The 18,616-nt window shown below is 45.9% G+C and overlaps 1 protein-coding gene and 1 pseudogene across 1 annotated transcript in view; one reads left to right on the top strand and one right to left on the bottom strand.

Annotated features, from left to right (window-relative positions):
* Positions 1-1,493: 1,493 nt before the first annotated feature.
* LOC142558638 (U2 spliceosomal RNA) lies at positions 1,494-1,673 on the bottom strand (annotated as a pseudogene).
* A 3,909-nt stretch (positions 1,674-5,582) lies between these two features.
* The window catches only part of LOC142558027 (uncharacterized), a 153,212-nt gene continuing 140,178 nt past the window's right edge, over positions 5,583-18,616 (top strand). Inside the window, exon 1 of the transcript XR_012822926.1 lies at positions 5,583-5,608. The gene's annotated coding sequence lies outside the window, so the exon portion shown is untranslated. The remainder of the gene's footprint in view (positions 5,609-18,616) is intronic.

The raw sequence follows: 18,616 nt of genomic DNA, 5'->3' as shown, positions 1-18,616 counted from the left end.
AGTACACGTTCCTCTAAGGACTGCGTTTTGACAAGTCTAAACACTTCATATAATTTCTGAGAAGAGCGTCTGTTATACCAAGCGCACAGTTTTTACTGTTGTTTTCGTTGCTTATTCAGTGTGTAAATTTGTCCGAGTGTATATAGACCTACAATATAACTAAAGCCGCAGATAATCGCTGCAAGGTCGATCTAATGCACTGCATACTGCCAACGTTCGTAATTTTCCATTCAACCCTCTTGCAAAATGAAATAAGATAAGCGTTTTGTTTTCCTGAATTCCATGCCTGTTTCATCTCAAAGGTGTTTATTTTTCTTGGCAAAAGAAGTGACACTAGCTACGGGGCAACTAATATGGAACGCAAGACTGCTATCCTCATAGCTATCGCAAACATATGTGCTCATCCCTACTAATTAAACAGTGTGGAATTAGCAAATTATTCCCATAACCGTCATAGATAGCATGTTTTTTACATGCACGTACGATAGTTGTGATTGTGTTTAGGCGAAACCAGGTTTACATGACCCATGAGTCGACAGAATTGATTATGTGAGCCCGCTGTGTTCAGTGAGCGTTATATAGAATCTTGTGTTTCACACTTACCCCTAACTCGCCCCGCCTGCTGTGCTTAGGTGTCTGAGTAATCAGCGGTGGCTATATTGAATCGTCTAGAATTTGCGTTATGCCTGGTTTGTCACAACTCTGCTTTTTCGGATACATTAACATACAAACATGAAGTTATACCGAGAACTGCTGAATTTGCTCTTCATTTAATCTTTAATTCGTTCATTATGTAAGCTCTGCGCAGCACCCTTGCGCATCTTTTAAGTATAAACATTTTCTTCTGACGGCAAGCATCTCGCACAGCGTGTGTCTGCACTTTCGGAACACAAGTTGGGCACCGCAATTGTGTTACAGGCACCAAACTTCTCACTGTAGAGGACTGAAATTTTACACGAGCCTTTTCAATAGATTCTGCTAGCAATAAAATCAGTGCGTTTCCCTTCTTTCATTTGGCTCAGCTCGTCTTTCTGATTTCTACAGGTAGATTTAACCTGTCGTTACAGCGTTTACTTCAAAGCACTCCTTACGGCTATGAGCAGTCAAATTGCGCTTATGCTCAGAGGTCTGGCTAGTTTTTTTGTGCGTGGAGCGTACAGCCCCTTCAACATTGGGTCAGTCTGCAGGTTGCGTGCCTTAGTGATGAGGGAATCATCCTGGCTTCGTTATCAGAATAGTTTATACATGTATGTTAAGGTAACAATAATGTTAAAAACATGAGCAATAATAGGAGTTTAAACAAACTTCTTTTGCCATCATCTACTAAAATGTCGCCTCAGCAACTTCCCGTCATTGTTAGAAGCTTACAGTCAAGCACAATGTGAACTGGGCAAGGTGACCGGACTTGAAGCTTGTGACAGACAATTAAAACTATGTTTCTAGAGCGAAGCTGTGTATGGCTAGTTTCCAGCGGGTCGATGTCTGTAGACCAAGAAGCGTGGGCGGATCACGAAGATAGTGTAATACCGGAGCGACCCGCGGTTGAATTGAAGCAGGCTTCAAGCACTCCGCCAACTTGCAAAACTAAGTTTAATATCGAGGGCGCAAATACAACGATGATCAGATACTCAGATGATCAGAACAGATGACAGACTTTGACCCGCGTCGGTCATGTTTACGTTCGCACCACCCTCTCTTGCCGGCCTTTCAAGCGCTCGCGTATCTCCTTTCCTTTCCTTCCACTCTCCCGTCGTGGCGATTCCGCAAGCCTGCTACCAGCCAGGAACGCTAGGCGGAAAGAAATCTGAACCATCCATGTGGCCTCGATTCAATAAACTTGGAACGTTTCACGGGAGCAACGGTACGTTTTGCGAGGGAGATTATGGGGAACCAATTTGGTGTGGCCTCTGTTGTGCGTGACCGCTTGTAGTTTTCGAGTGACCTCACAACGACTACTGCATTGCGGGACGTCAACCAACGCACGATCGCCTTGGCTACTGCGAAGCAGTGTGTGCCCTCGAAGTGTCGTGAGGTGCGCGTTGGTTCTACGTGCCGGGATTCGTTAGTACAAGGTGTCGTGCCATGTTTTCGAGCAATACATGAGCGTGTATAGCCCCCCCCCTCCCCCCGCTGCCTCATCATCTTCTGAGGCTCAAAATCGTGGAGGAGCGACTAAACGCGCCCCACCTTCCAATAATGTGCATACGATGTATGACACACGGCAATGGAGAGTTCGCCATAAGAGGCCCACATACACAGTTTCGCTGGTCCTGCACCTTCAGAAATTGGAATGGCAATTATTTTTTTACTGTGCTTTTAACGTGGTATTTGTGGACTTCCCCCTACTCCGCCCTGTATTTTCTATGTTGCATGATGTCAAAACATGATTTGCAATGTTGTCAAGAGTCAGACGCTTACCACAGCACGTATACTGTAAAGTTTGATGCCGTTATGCTCCGAACCCAGATTCGAAAGACTGTCGGGGAGTTCCTTTTTCAGCATTTTGAGGGAACACTTGCTCCCATTTTATGTGAGGCATGATGGATGTTCTAAAGAAAAGTATATGTATTCTTTGCCGTTCTCACCATTTTCGTGTGACATATTTTTGGCTGTTGGTGACCGCGTGCTGCAGCACAATTAACTTTCAAGGATGTTTAAAAATTTTGCCCGTATGTTGGCAATTATCTTGTTTACTTGCCCTACAATATATGCACCACTTCAACAAAAGCTGCCTTATTGATGCATTTATGAGTGCGCATGAAGGCCTCCAAGTCAGCCGGAAGATATTCAGAAAAATAGCTGGTGCTTGAAATTACAGAAGTCATACACCTCCAGACTGAGAAAAGGCGGCAAGTAGTTTTTTAGTACCTATCATGTCACTGGGTCTTTATCAGTATAAAACTGCCCATGAAGCTCTCCCGTTTAGCCCATGCGGAAAACAGTCACCTATAAACCAAACTTATATGTTCAATAACGCTTATCTTCATTACGACAATGATAAGTTGTGGTCATGTGTGCCAGTTTCTCTTCTTTTGTCGCTTGTGTATAGTATAGTTTATGTATGAGTATAGAACACTAAACAGAGCCCGTTTATGAGGAACACCAGAATAAAGCTCCGCATGCTTGCACCATGTGCACTGCTTGCACGCATGCTTCCATCCGTGCACCATATGTGAACGGTATGAACCACACTTCATGCATGCTTGAATATATTGCGTGGATACATTACTAAGCCGTCGATTTTCATCGAGACTTTTCCGCGAACTTTTTTGTAGGCTATGGCTGGAGGTTAGGCTTACCAATGCTTACGCGTTCGAGGAGTGATTGCCGACATTGCTGCCTGAGATCACTGTGATGACGAGGAAACTATTCGCCATGTTTTGCGCCAGTGGCCGCAGTGCTGTGTGCAGAAACCATCGCTTTTCGCCGTACTCAACCAGTTGGACGAGCAGGCTTTGTCGGAAGCAAGAGTTCTACGACACCGAATGGAATTACTATGACATCAGATGGTTATGCAAGTGCTAGTGCGCTTCATGGAATCCACTGACCTTTGCGAACGCCTCTAATGAATGTCTCTCTCTGTCTCTTTCTCTCTCTTTAGATAGCCCTAGCTTCTATCCAACTTTTGCTTTTACATCCCCATTGCAGGATAACAAACCGGCAAATGGGATGTTTCATATTTTCTGCCTTTCCTCTCTTTCCGTATTCGTGACATGTGCTGTCTACAAAAATGACGTTTTGCCGTGATGAATCCTACATGGGGTATAGCAGCTGGTATGTCAATGAGCACCTAGACAGAGAGAAAAGGATCCATAGAAAGGCAGGGAGGTTAACCAGAGGCTTTTGCGGTTGGCTACCCTGCACGGGGGGAAGGGTGAAGGGGGATAAAAAGAGAAAGAGAGCGGAAGGGGGAGATAGAGAGAAATAGAGGCGAACGCGAACAAACTGCGTACACTACAGAGCGGCAGGAGCCGATGTTCTGAAGTTCTGTCGTGAAGCCCCGTAGATCGCAGGAACTTTAATAACGTGAATAAGGCCTTCAGCGCGGAGGTTCTGTGGGAGTACTGACCTAAAGCTTTGAGTTCTGATAGTGGACGATTGTACAACTGAGCACCCAAGCAAGCACACCAGTCTACGTAGGCAATTGCAGTCACCCGCGAACGTTGCTGCGCATAGCCATAGATGGCGTTGTGGAGAGTGAACTTAACAAGACCCTGTATTGAAATATATAAAGAAACAAAGCATTCGTTCCTCTAAACGCAGAAGTAATGCTGAAACATTCAGTTCACACACTGGTAACTGTCCTGTGAATATATTATCAAGGCTGGGAATTCAGTCGGGCGCGACCTGAGCAAATGTTTAGCCAGTGAGGGGATTACAAAATGCCGGAACACGGCTGATAGCACTTATGGAAACGTGAATTCTTTAGGGCATTCATGAAGTTTAGATTCGCCCTTTTATTAGTTTGTTCCGGGCAGAAAAAAGGAAAAAGCAGGAGTGTTTCCTGGCGTGGTGTTTACACATACAACAGCAGTTAATGGCTTCAAGGCAAAATTTCAAATAAGAATTCTCAGAATCATAAGCCCGCGTCTCATTAGTAATGTTTAATGGCTGCAAGCACTCTTTAATTATATTCAACACATGTTGAGCAGCCTGCTCGCAGACGACACGTTTTGCATCTAGTAAGATAGGAAAATCGTTCAGATAAATAAAACCTTGGCTATTCACTTCCCTGCATTCGCCTTTCAAGACTCCGGTGTAGTTGAGCGAGGTAAAGTTCATTCAGTAGGAGTGATAGAAAAATACCAGTGAAAATTCCTTTTTTTATTCGGGAGAAAAATATCGTCATCAAGGTCTCGGATATGAATGTGGATGGCTGGTCATTGTCAAATGCATGTATTTTTGTCGGTTTCCTGTTTTTTGTTTAATTTATTATGTTTAATCTGATATTAGTCTTGAGATGGCAGGCTACCGAACGTGCGCAACCACGGCTAGGTTGCGTATGTGTTTGCTCCTGGTTCTGATAAGGCCGTATTGGAAGTTGACGCATTGTGTTGTCTTGGCAGTTCTTGTCGTCTATTCGGGCTCTTGCATTTAAATGAACGCGTTAGCCATCTTCTTTTTGCACAATGTATTCGCAGTCCACGAAAGGTGATATGTGAAGTAATCGGCACAAATCGGAAAAAGGAATGCTTAGAGTGAAACCAATGTTTCGACGATGAAAGTAGCCTATTTATCAAAATGCCTTATGCAACTCTAGTTCTACCGGGACAGATATTGTTTGAGGTTCTATGATTTATCTATTCGATTTCTGTATGATGCAATTGTGCTATTGCACGTAAAAATAAAAAGAAATACGCCAACAGGAATTTTGTGCTGTACCCTATTGTTACGAAAATACCACTAGATAATGTGATTGCGTACCCAACTACAAGCTCTGCGAGACACCTGGAGTCTAAAATTTTCGCTCACTCAGTTTACTAACCAAAGGCTAAAGATAATGTAGAAGCAGGTTTTAGCAGCCATCTTTATCTCATTTGTGACAGATGTAGAGCTTCCAGTACGCATTTTCTTGTCATTTATTGTGAGTTCCTACAGTATCAAGGAGGTTAGCACACATTTGCTTTCTAATATGGGTGACCGCTCAAAGAAATTGACCAAATAACAATGTCATATCATTAGCATGCCATTATGATTGTTCACATACAGTGTACTGATGCTATGATAACTTTTTAAATGTATTTTTGGTTGTCTCTTATTATCTTGACAATTGTCAGAACTAGCGACGAAGCCGCCAAAGCGTAATGCGTATCACCTCCATTTGCACAATGGTGCAGACCTGAAGCACATGGGTTGCCTTTCCGATGACCGATATCACCAGTCCTTGCGGTGCAGTATTCCCAACCCGCCCAGATAGCAGACATATCTCTGCAAAAGTGCAGCCGACGTCGCTCTAACACGCCCTCATAATAAATTTTTCTTGAATGTTTCATCCCACACACTATATATATATATATATATATATATATATATATATATATATATATATATATATATATATATAATCATAGCTGCCAATGTTCACAAGTAAACCTTAAGCGAACAATGGTTCATTCAAAAATTCTTAACTATGCCTTGCATTCAGGAATACACTAGACATAGTTGCTCAGCTTCGAACGTGCGGCAGCGAATGATTATGGTCATTCTTGTCTGGGTATTAATCACAAGACACGTAGAAGTTTTCCATCCAATGGGCGCTATATAACAAATATGAGAAGTCGCATTGAGCTAGAGATATATTAGCGTGATAACCGCGTGCGAAATAAAACTGAGACCGATATCCCATGAGGGCCACTGACTCAGCAGTACAGTTGGAAGGGAAGTCGTATATATAACAGAATAAGTAACATGTATTCCGGTATCCACTAACGGAACAGCAATAAAGATGCATCGCTACGTGAGCATTATGAGCTTCTATATTTTTGCAGACAAAGATGGTGACATTTCTCTTGTGGCGTCCGTCTCTATCCTCATTGTCACATGACTTTCACACTAAGGTAAATCAACTACATGACGTCGCGCGCTTTCGAAAAATGTTTGCATCGATCGCTGTTACCATTCGTTCGGTAATCGCCTGGAAATATTGCGGTCTTAAAGAGCAAGACCGTGTTAGAAACTAACAGTAATAAACCGTGTGTCCCTGCTACCGCTAGTCAACTTCTTAAAAAAGGGGTTGCGACATCAGTGTCAAACGAACGGAAACCGAACACTGTACCCAAACTGAAATTTTTGACCCGAACTGAACCGAAACCCGCACCAAATTCTTAGAATGTTCTCGAATCCAAACCGAACCTGAACCGAAAAAAAATTGTAATGGTTAACAGTTCCGCACAAACTGGTTCAAGAGTCTTTACGGCGATGAAGGCTGCTCGATAGATAAGCGATTCTTCGAATAATTTACTTCCTAGGCGCTCTGCGAGCTACAGATATCACAACGCCCGGGTTTACGCTCATTTGCAATTTTACTGTGACAAGGTCAAACCGTCAGTAAAGAACTTGCAAATTTGGGTGAATAGCAACTATTTCTCTAGTGTTTTTTTTTACCTTCTAAATTTTTGCGATCTTTTCAGACAGCTTATTCTTTTCCACGATTCTTTAAGCTGTGCAGTTTAAGCTGCATGCTGACGATACGCAATTTTTTAGAGCCAATTTGTGCACATTGTATTGCATAGAATATAAAGTGCTGGCTTTTATGTTCAATACTTGTTTACGTCGTTTTGCTTCAATATTATCGCTTGTAATTCCGGTGCCATGTGCCCTCCTGCTTACCTAACGATTTCACTTGTCATTTAATATATACTCGACAACAATGTTATATTGTCTTCTACATGATATCTCTAAATTCATCATCATCATCAGCCTGGTTACGTCCACTGCAGGGCAAAGGCCTCTCCCTTACTTCTCCAACTACCCCGGTCATGTACTAATTGTGGCCATGTTGTCCCTGCAAACTTCTTAATCTCGTCCACCCACCTAACTGTCTGCCGCCCCCTGCTACGATACCCTTCCCTTGGAATCCAGTCCGTTACCCTTAATGACCATCGGTTATCTTCCCTCCTCCCTACATGTCCTGCCCATGCCCATTTCTTTTTCTTGATTTCAACTGAGATGTCATTAACTCGCGTTTGTTCCCTCGACCAATCAGCTCTTTTCTTATCCCTTAACGTTACACCCATCATTCTTCTTTCCATAGCTCGTTGCGTCGTCCTCAATTTAAGCAGAACCCTTTTCGTAAACCTCCAGGTTTCTGCCCCGTAGGTGAGTACTGGTAAGACACAGCTGTTATATACTTTTCTCTTGAGTGATAGTGGCCACGTGCTGTTCTTGATTTGAGAATGCCTGCCAAACGCACCTCAGCCCATTCTTATTCTTCTGATTATTTCAGTCTCATGATCCGGATCCGCGGTCACTACCTCCCCCAAGTACATGTATTCCTTTACCACTTCCAGTGCCTCGCTACCTATCTTAAACTGCTGTTCTCTTCCGAGACTGTTCAACATTACTTTAGTTTTCTGCAGATTAATTTTTAGACCCACCCTTCTGCTTTGCCTCGCGAGGTCAGCGATCATGCATTGCAATCGGTCTCCTGAGTCACTAAGCAAGGCAATATCGTCGGCGAATTTCAAGTTATTAAGCTATTCTCCAATAACTCTTATCCCCAATTCTTCCCAATCCATGTCTCTGAATACCTCCTGTAAACACGCTGTGAATAGCATTGGATAGATTGTATCTCCCTGCCTGGCGCCTTTCTTTTGGGATTTTGTTGCTTTCTTTATGGAAGACTATGGTGGCTGTGGAGCCGCTATAGATATCTTTCAGTACTTTTACATATGGCTTGTCTACACCCTGATTCCGTAGTGCCTCCATGACTGCTGAAGTTTCGACCGAATCAAACGCTTTTTCTTGATCAATGAAAACTCTATATAAGGGTTGGTTATATACCGCACATTTCTCGATCACTTGATTGATGGTGTAAATATGGTCTATTGTTGAGTAGCCTTTACGGAATCCTGCCTGGTCCTTTGGTTAACAGAAGTCTAAGGTGTTCCTGATTCTATTTGCGATTACTTTAGTAAATAGTTTGTAGGCAACGGACCGTAAGCTGATCAGTCTATAGTTTTTCAAGTCTTTGGCATCCACTTTCTTATGGATTAGGATTATGTTAGCGCTCTTCGAAGATTCTGGTACGCTCGAGTTCATGAGGCATTGTGTATACTGGGTGGCAGTTTTTCTAGAACAACGTGCCCACCATCCTTCAACAAATCTGCTGTTACCTGATCCTCCTCAGCTGCCTTCCCCCTTTGCATAGCTCCCCAGGCGTTCTTTAATTCTTCCGGCGTTACTTGTGGGATTTAAAATTCCTCTAGGTTATTCTCACTCACATTACCGTCGTGGGTGCTACTGGTATTGTATAAATCTCTATTGAAGTCTTCAGCCACTTGAACTATCTCATCCATATTAGTAATGATATTGTTCTGGAATAAGAGCCGGAGAACTTTGAACTTATGGAAAAACGACAGACGTCCTTTCGCTTCGAGCGCATCAAGAAGACTGTTTTATTTTTCACTAGACGGTATAGGAAATGGGAGAGAGTAGAGAGAAGGAGAAAGTCATAATACACCGTGCCAAACAGGCATTCTTGCACCACGCACGTACAAGAACACGGTCCACACTTGGAAGGCACCACCGCACCGCCGGTTGCTGTTCGTAGATCGCGCCCGCCAGTAAAGCACGTAGTTTGAGGGGTATGAAGTGTCTGGCGCCTCTGAGAGGGAGTCCTCCTTGCCACCTCGTCGGCGGCCCGCAGCGTGGGGGTTTATCAAATGTCCGGCGCCTTTGGGGGGGGGGGGAATTTGGCTCCGGAATGGAGGATATACAACAACCTCCCCCGGATGAGCGAACTATTATTGAGCTCATTGCTCCACAATCTCCAAGGGATACAGCAGCTGTATCGGTCACTTCACCTCAGTTGCCCCACTTAATACCAGTTTGCAGGACCGCACCTTGGCGTCTCTACCCTTAAATGCTTCCTTAATTCTGGCGATCTTCCACATGTGGCGTTTCAAGCGGTCTTCCCTCAGGAGCACCAAGGCGCCTTTCTTCAAATCGCTCGATGTCGTTGGTCGCACATATGTGCCGATCTGAGCTCCAATAAGTACTCTTTCCGCCACCGTTTCCAGAAACCATCGGCCGTGGCAGTCCGGTACTTCCAGCGTCGTGAGAGATGCATGCCACCGCCAGGAATTTCGTCTGGCAGCAGGTGTGGAGGAAGGGTCGTGGGCGTGAGTTGATCACGGCCTCCACCTCATAAAGAACGGTGGTCAGTTCTTCGAAACTCAAGCTGCTCCGACGTAACACTTTTCGCAATGCTACTTTCACAGATCGCACCATCCGCTCCCAGAATCCACCCCACCAAGCTGCCCGTTCAACAAGAAACTTCCATCTGATCTTGTTTCCGGCAAAGTATGACTGCAATTCCTTGACTTGCAACAGCATGAACATTGCCTTTAGATCCCTGGCTGCGCGCTTGAATGTGAGCGCGTTGTCCGGATACACCGTCAAGCAAATTCCATGGCGTGCCACAAAGCGTTTAGAGGCCAAGAGGAAGGCTGTAGCCGACAGGTCGCTGACGAGCTCAAGGTGGACGGCACGTGTCACAGCACAGGTGAAAATAGCGATGGAACATTTTTTGCTGTCGCGTGACTGTTGACAAGTCAACGGCCCTGCAAAATCGATGCCAACGATGTCGAACGGGTTTCCCTTTGTCACTCTGTCAGCTGAAAGTGGTGCTACTGGTTCCGTAGCTGGAGGGCAACTTTGTTTGTGACAGACGAGGCACTGCTTGATAATTTTCTTTGCGGCCTGACGTCCTCGGATAATCCAATACGATTCTCGCAGCTGTGTTGGAGTATCGCGTACGCCCGTGCGCAGCGTTCTCAAGTGTTCCTTCCGTATGAGCAGTGACGTGAAGGGGTGATTGGCAGGGAGAACGATGGGATGCTTAGTCTCTCCGTTGTTATCACTGAATTGCAAGTGTCCACCAATTCGCATGAGGCCCTCTTTGTCAAAGTACGGATTGAAAGGCAAAACAGGAGAGCTTTTGTGCAGCGGTCTTTGATTCTTCAGGTTTGAAATGTCGTCACTGAACGCATCTTCTTGAGCTTTAGCCAACCAATACCTTTCGGCACTGATTACTTCTTCAGCTCGTAATGGGCCGATCGTCCTTCCTTTTTTGTTGTGGCAGTTGTCGACAAAGCGGCGGACCCACGCGGTTACTCGCACGACTCTGCTGAATGAACTATAATTCTCAACATTGAAAATTGCCATTGATGACGATGATACTATAGGCATCACCGTCACCTTTCGCTCTTCCATTTGGCACTCCCCAACCTTCGAGCTCGGCTCACTTATCATTGGCCAACACGTGTCATGCTCCTGAAGCCGACGGGGTCCTTTCCACCACAGTTCGCTTTCCCGCAGGGCCGATGGGAGAATGCCGCGGGTGATTAGGTCAGCGGGGTTGTCTGAGCCTGGGCAGTGTCTCCAATCCCTGGGATCTGTCAGCGCTTGTAACTCTAAGACTCGATTTTCCACGAAGGGCTTCCATCTGGCAGCGTTTCCCTTGATCCAGTACATAGCTACTGTAGAGTCAGTCCAGAGGATGGTAGCAACGTTCTTCAGATCCAAGGCCTTGGCAACGTAGTGGCATAGTCGCGCGCCAACAAGGGCTCCCATCAGCTCCAATCCGGGTAGCGAGAGGCGTTTCAAAGGGGCCACTCTTGATTTAGCCATGACCAAGCTGACATTTGTTAGTCCGAACGGAGACTTGGACACGATATATGCGATAGCACCATAGGCCTTCGGGCTTGCTTCACAGGAAACACGCACCACTTTCTCCGTATCATCATTTCTAAAGCCTGGCGCTATCAGTCTTGGAATAGACACTCCTTCAATGCATGGAAGCTCCCTACACCAGCAGTCACACTCAGGCTGCAATGTCTCAGGCAAGCGATCGTCCCAACCAATTCCCTACTCCCACAACTTCTGGAACATTACCTTTACGCATAATGTTGTGGGAGGAATAAATGCAAAAGGGTCGAAAATTCTTGCCGAGACTGGCAGCACAAATCTCTTGTTGTCGGCTCTTGCGGAGAGGAAGTCGATGAGTGAAGTTAGGTTGTATTCAAAGTGATCTGTCTGAGCATTCCAACCTACTCCCAATACCTTTGTAGCTGCTGCATGTGCAGCATCAGCGTTCGTTCTCTCCACATTGCCATTCTCTAAGAAGCTGACGAGATCGCGGTCGTTCGACATCCACTTGTGTAGCCGCATCCCTGCTTGAGACAATATAGCTCTGGATCCCTGGCACAAGACTTTACCTTTGTCAAGGCGGTCAACCCCAGTTACAAGGTCGTCCACGTAAAGATGCTTGCGCAGAATACCAGCAGTTTCAGCATACCATTTCGGCAGGCCTTCAAGATGATGGTGCAACGTTGCAGCCAAGAGAAATGGGCTCGACGTGACACCGAACGGCACGCGAGTCATGCGATAGGTCACCACAGCTGGAAGTTCTTCCCCTTTCTTTGGTGTCATAGCGCACCAGAGAAACTGCACAGCGTTCCGACCGCCCTATGATAGTGATATTTGGAGAAAGGCCTTTTCAATATCCGCAACGATGGCAATGTTGTAAGTGCGGAAATTGATAAGCACATCAATGAGCTCTGGGTTTAAGTTTGGGCCCCTTTCCAAAACATTGTTAAGTGAGAGGCGATTTTTGGTACTTGATGATGCATCGAATATTACCCTCAGTTTTGTCATCTGGCTTTCGCGACGAACAACTGCTTGATGTGGCATATAGTACACCGGACCTTCCAACGTGCCGCAATCCTTGCTGACTCGCTCTGCATAGCCCTTTTCTATGTGGTTTCTTATGCAGGCGTCGTATTCCCTAATCAACGAATCTCCTTCCAAAAGGCGCTTTGTCTTTGCTTTAAGACGCCTTGCTTCGCACTCGTAGTTGTCGCCAAGCTCGTAAACCATCGAATTCCAAGGGAACGACACCTTATAGCGGCCATTCTCAAAGTTGACGGTTTCTTTATAGTGCTGAAGGACCACGTCCTCGTGACGACGAGGACGGATTGGCTCATGTTCCTTGATACCGATGTGCTCGAGCTCCCCGAAAGACTTTAGCTGTGCTGATATTTACTTGTAAATTTGTTCACTCACTCCTATCCGCATGGCGCCAGCAGCCGAGGAGCAGACTCCTGTTGACTTCCTTGTGCCGACCTGGCCCTGGACTTTCCATCCGAATACAGTCTCCACTGCCATCAATTTGGAGCTGAGACGCTTAGTGGATCCTGTGACAATTTCCCAGTAATGATCAGCGCCTATCAAAAGGTCAATATTTTCACTTTGGCCGCCCAGCGAGGCGTCTGCGACTTGGAAGTGAAATCTTGAAAGTGGAAGTAGGACGGAATTTGGATGGAGCAGCCATGATATCTGCACAGATGCAAGGAACTTCCAGAGCTTCCACTCGCACCCCTTTCCCGGCGTACTGGCTTCCGAGCCACAGCTCCACTCAACGCGTTTTTGTGCGTGTTATGGCTGATTGCTAGCCAGAAGCAAATATTTTAAGTTCCTCTTCTCCCAGCACCTTTAACTGCAGCTTTTCGGATAGGTTGCTATGGATGAAGGTTCTCTGACTGCCACCATCCAGGAGAAGCCTGAGAAGTGTACGTTCATGTGGGCCCTCTGTCCATGCTCGCGCTGTCTGCAGGAGAAACAGCTGCTCTCCAGTGCACATCAAGTCATCTTCCGTGCCTAATGAGGACTTCAACACCGTTGCTTGCTCAATCACCGGTGACGAAGATGCATCCCCTTCATCAGTGTTTCGGCGCCTCCTAAAATCATGGTCGCATATTGTCGTTAAATGTCTGCCCTTGCAACGCCACACCTGAGCCACTTAGCTTTACGACATTCTCTTGCCTCGTGCCCTTTTGTTGTACACCGGAAACATCGATTGTCACGCTTCAGCACTTCTCTCTTATCCGCCACAGACATCTTTGCACTGCAGTTGCCGGTCTCATGGCCGTTCGAATTACAAAATAGACATCCTGTGCTGTCCTTGATCGTGGTGTGCAGTGCCGCTGCAGTAGGCATGTTCGCCGCTTTAGTGTTGCTGTTGCGCCTTTCCTTTACCAATTCAGCACTGTTGTCTCTCGGAGCCTCAGCCCGCTGTATGATCTGCCGCGTCGCAACCTCCTTTCTTAAAAAAACACAGGAACTCCTCTAGCTCACTTCCTTCGTTCGTAGCCTCGTTTTTTCGTTGGTATTCCAGACGAAGGTCGGCAGGCACCGCTTTCTTTATTACGGTCAGCAACAAAGTTTCGTAAGTGCCAACACTCACGCCTAAAGAAGTGAGGCTGCGTACACCTGTCTCTACTTCGTCGACGAGGCTGGGCAGTTGAGCGAGATTCCGTGAGTCACGCACTGGCTTGATGTTAAGCAGCCATGACATGTGGTCTTCTATAATAACTTCCTTTCTGCCGAACCTCTCCTTTAATAGCGAGAGAGCGACATCGTAGTTGCCTTCCGAGAAGTCAAGTCCTGCTACCGCAGCGGCCGCCTTTTCTGTCAAGTAGCTTTTGAGGTACTTGAATTTGTGTACGTTTGAGAGGTTCTGGTTAGCGTTGATAGTCGACTCAAACTGACTCCAGAACCATTGCCACTCTCGAAGCTCTCCGTTGAATTTGTTGATTTCAAGCTTTGGCAGCTTTAAAGTGGGGCGTATCTGCGAATCGTTTGCTCTAGACTCTCTTTGATCTGAGGAATTTAGTGTGCGATCTGATGAAACATTTGCGCAGCTAAAGTCGCGTAGCATGCGCTGTACATTTGTTTTCGCCACGCTGATCTTTTTTCTGTACATTTGGGAGCATGCAATTTCCTCTTCGAAAGCTTCATCTTCAACGCCTTTTCCTATCTCCCGATCTAGCTCTTTCAGTGAGTCTTCTTTAAAAGAAAGAAGATTTACCTTTTCTTCCAGCTCACCGATTGATGCGCTGCCGTCCGTAGTGGATACATCATGGATCAGCTTGGTTGTAGATGCTCGCGCCACGGCCCTTTTTCGCTTGATTCTGTCGATGTCCATCTTTTGACGTCCCTATTCCCGGGTTTCGGAACCAAAAATGTTGTGGAATAAGAGACGGAGAACTTTGAACTTATGGAAAAACGACAGACGTCCTTTCGCTTCGAGCGCATCAAGAAGACTGTTTTATTTTTCACTAGACGGTATAGGAAATGGGAGAGAGTAGAGAGAAGGAGAAAGTCATAATACACCGTGCCAAACAGGCATTCTTGCACCACGCACGTACAAGAACCCGGTCCACACTTGGAAGGCACCACCGCACCGCCAGTTGCTGTTCGTAGATCGCGCCCGCCAGTAAGGCACGTAGTTTGAGGGGTATCAAATGTCCGGCCCCTCTGGAGGGGGGGGGGAGGGGGTGACTTTGGCTCCGGAATGGAGGATATGCAACAGATATTTCTGGCTTTGTCTCTTAACGCACACATCTGATTCTTGCCAATTCCTAGTTTCTTCTTCACTGCTTTTAGGCGTCCTCCGTTCCTGAGAGCATGTTCAATTCTATCCATATGCCCTTATGTCAACTGTCCTACGCTTGTTGATTAACTTAGAAAGTTCGGCCAGTTCTACTGTAGCTGTAGGGTTAGATGATTTCATACATTGGCGTTTCTTGATCAGATCTTCCGTCTCCTGCGATAGCTTATTGTTTTCCTGTCTAATGGAGTTACCACCGACTTCTATTGCACGCTCCTTAATGATGATCACAAGATTGTCGTTGATTGCTTCAACACTAATGTCCTCTTCCTGAGTTAATGCCGAATACCTGTTCTGTAGCTTGATCCCGAATTCCTCTAGTTTCTGTCTTACCGCTAAGTCGTTGATTGGCGTCTTATGTACCATTTTCTTTCGTTCCCTCCTCAAGTCTAGGCTAATACGAGTTCTTACCATCCTATGGTCACTGCAGCGTAACTTGCCGAGCACGTTCACATCTTGTATGATGCCAGGGTTAGCGCAGAGTATGAAGTATATTTCATTTCTAGTCTCGACATTCGGGCTCCTCCACGTCCACTTTCGTCAATCCAGCTTGTGGAAGAAGGTTTTCACTATCCGCATATTATTCTGTTCTGCAAAGTCTACTAATAACTCTCCCCGGCTGCTCCAAGCGCCTATGCCATATTCCCCCACTGCCTTGTCTCCAGCCTGCTTCTTGCCTACCCTGGCATCAAAGTCACCCATCAGTATAGTGTATCTTATTTTCACTTTACCCATCGCCGATTCCACGTCTTCATCGAAGCTTTCGACTTCCTGGTCATCATGAGTGGATGCAGGAGCGTAGACCTGTACGATCTTCAATTCCTACCTCTTATTAAGTTTCGCAACAAGACCTGCCACCCTCTCGTTAATTCTACAGAATTCCTGTATATTATCAGTTATATCCTTATTAATCAGGCACCCGACTCCTTGTTCTCGTCTCTCCGCTAAGCCCTGGTAGCACAGGACGTGCCCGCTTTTTAGCACTGTATATGCTTCTTTTTTCCTCCTAACCTCACGGAGCCCTATTATATCCCATTTACTACCCTCTAATTCCTCCAATAACACTGCTAGACTCGCCTCACTAGATAACGGTCTAACATTAAACGTAGCCAGGTTCAGATTCCAATGGCAGCCTGTGCGGCGCTAAGTGGGATTTAAGAAGAGAAAACCTTTTTTACAATTTGGCGGTGAGCTGAGATTATTCGTTTAAAATATCTACATCCATGCTATATTTTCTAGTACTTCGTATGTACTCTCTTTGACTACATAAAGAAACGCGGCGCAGGGGGAGCGCATGGACGCACGCTTTCAGGCACCGCACCTCTTACCGCACACTCTAGAGACGCCACTGCTCAAAACGGCTGTCTGCATGCTTGTACCTATTGTAGCTGTATAACGTTAAAGGGAAACAAAGCGAAACACTGAATCAGTTTGTATTCATAAATATTCTTCACTAACTCTGCTTTCGTTCATTTCTCTTTAACCAGCTTTATTACAAGCACAGAAAATTACAATGATAGTTCATTTTTGAGTTGCCCGCTGAATCCCCCGCGCTAGTTTGTCAGTAGAACATCACGCATTGCAATTAACTTTTTTACATTTCAACTGTAGTGGTTTAGTAACAGTGCACAGAACTTTCAGTGTTTCATTTTTTGTCTCACTAAAAATATACTGTTGTCCATCCTTACCAATAAAATGGTAACTAAGATTGAGAAGACAGTATGAAAATTGGTGACGTCATGGCGAGCTCCTGCGGAAATTTGCAGGCAGTGTTGATACTAGCCTTTCGTTATTCGGTCTTTTCTGGCTTCGAAAGCATCTGCTAGCTGTAGGAATGAGAATTGGAGCGTTATGAAAAGGTGATTTACCAACAAAGCTCAGGTGATTTTACCCTTTGTGTCTCTTTAAGATTCGTGCTTTTTCAAGTGAAACCATTGATTGTTGCGTGCTGTGTACCCGAACCCGCATTTCTTCCTCTTTTTGACAAAGCTGAGTCATGTAATAAAAAAGTCACACTTTCGCCGAAAAGGCGAAGCATTCATTGCAATAGCATATTAGTGGACAGCCATGCGAAGTAAGGGTAGTAGTTTTATTGACCTCATAAACCTAAGACACATACACACTAACTAAAGTGACAAGCATGGTGCTACGTGCGCACAAGCAAACGTGATCACAACTGACTCTATTACCGCGAAGACTAGCTTTTAAAACGCTGGTGTTAGGAAATGCGGCAGCAGCAGCGAGCGAAGCGACGTTCGCGCTGTCTATCCCTTCAAGGAAAAGTGAGCGCCGAAAGCACAGCACGCACAAAGCTACAAGCCGCCGACGCACGCAGACTCTGCCCCGAACGCAGATTATTATTATTATTATCCCCAACGTAGAAACATCATCGTCATCAAGATATGGCTGGGCGACAGCACCCAGCCACCACATACGCAGTTTGAAGTCAAGGGTTTGACGGAAACCCGTCTGGTCGGGATGGTGCCTGACGAAAATCGGATGGCACCGATCAGAAAAGGAAAGATGGAATGACGTTTCAGCTCCGGAACGGGAGCCTTGCTCACAATGAGGCAGAACGATTTTGGGTCGCTGTTTAAATACAGCGCAAGATGGGACCCAGTTTGCTTGTGCTGGGTCCGCTCTTGCGCCGTACTTAAACATCTTCATCATCAGCCTATTTTATGTCGACTGCAGGGCGAAGGCCTCTCAAATAGCGACAACAGTGAGGCAAAATTGTTCGGCCTCATTATGAACATTGTGAATCGGTTCGTAGGAATAAATAGGCACGATAACATTATCGACGACTAAGTGAACTTGGCCAGGCGTCTCATTACGCCGTAATGTGAGAGGGCATGAGGGAGTGTTTGAAATAAGTATTCCAGAGGCATTCTGGCGAAGTGCTGGGACGGCAAATAGCAGCGACGCATGGTGCCGGCGGCGACGGAATATGTCAGATGGCGTGAACAGAACTGTAGTTTCAGAAAGGGCAGCACAGTAAACAGGAACAACGACAGCACTGATAGGGTGAAGGGTAGTGTTAGCAGCCACGACCAGCTTGTCAACACCAGGAACGGGCACATGGGCAGAATGTGCATCGTCAAAGACAGACACTGCAACTTGAGCGCGAGCGCAGTCTACAACGGTGTGATGGCGTGATAAGAAATCGGACCCGAAGATCACATCATGTGAACACGAAGTCAACACAATACACTCAACGTTGTAAAGTGCGTCTCCAATGACGACTTTAGCTGTGCAGGCAGCAATCGGATGAATTCGCTGTGCGCTTGCAGTGCTGAGGGAGAACGCTGTAGGTGGCGTTGTCAGAGAGAGCAGCAGAATTTCTGACTAATTACGTATCTAGTGGCACCGGTATCGACGAGCGCAGGAGTTCGAACACCAACAAACACTTCGACAAAATTGGCGAGAGACAAGCGAGGACTTACG

The sequence above is a fragment of the Dermacentor variabilis genome, chromosome 9, assembly GCF_050947875.1.
Source record: "Dermacentor variabilis isolate Ectoservices chromosome 9, ASM5094787v1, whole genome shotgun sequence".
In the NCBI taxonomy this organism is placed as follows: Eukaryota; Metazoa; Arthropoda; class Arachnida; order Ixodida; family Ixodidae; genus Dermacentor; species Dermacentor variabilis.
Note: the sequence above shows the minus strand (reverse complement) of the source record. Positions and strands in the feature narration are given on the sequence as shown.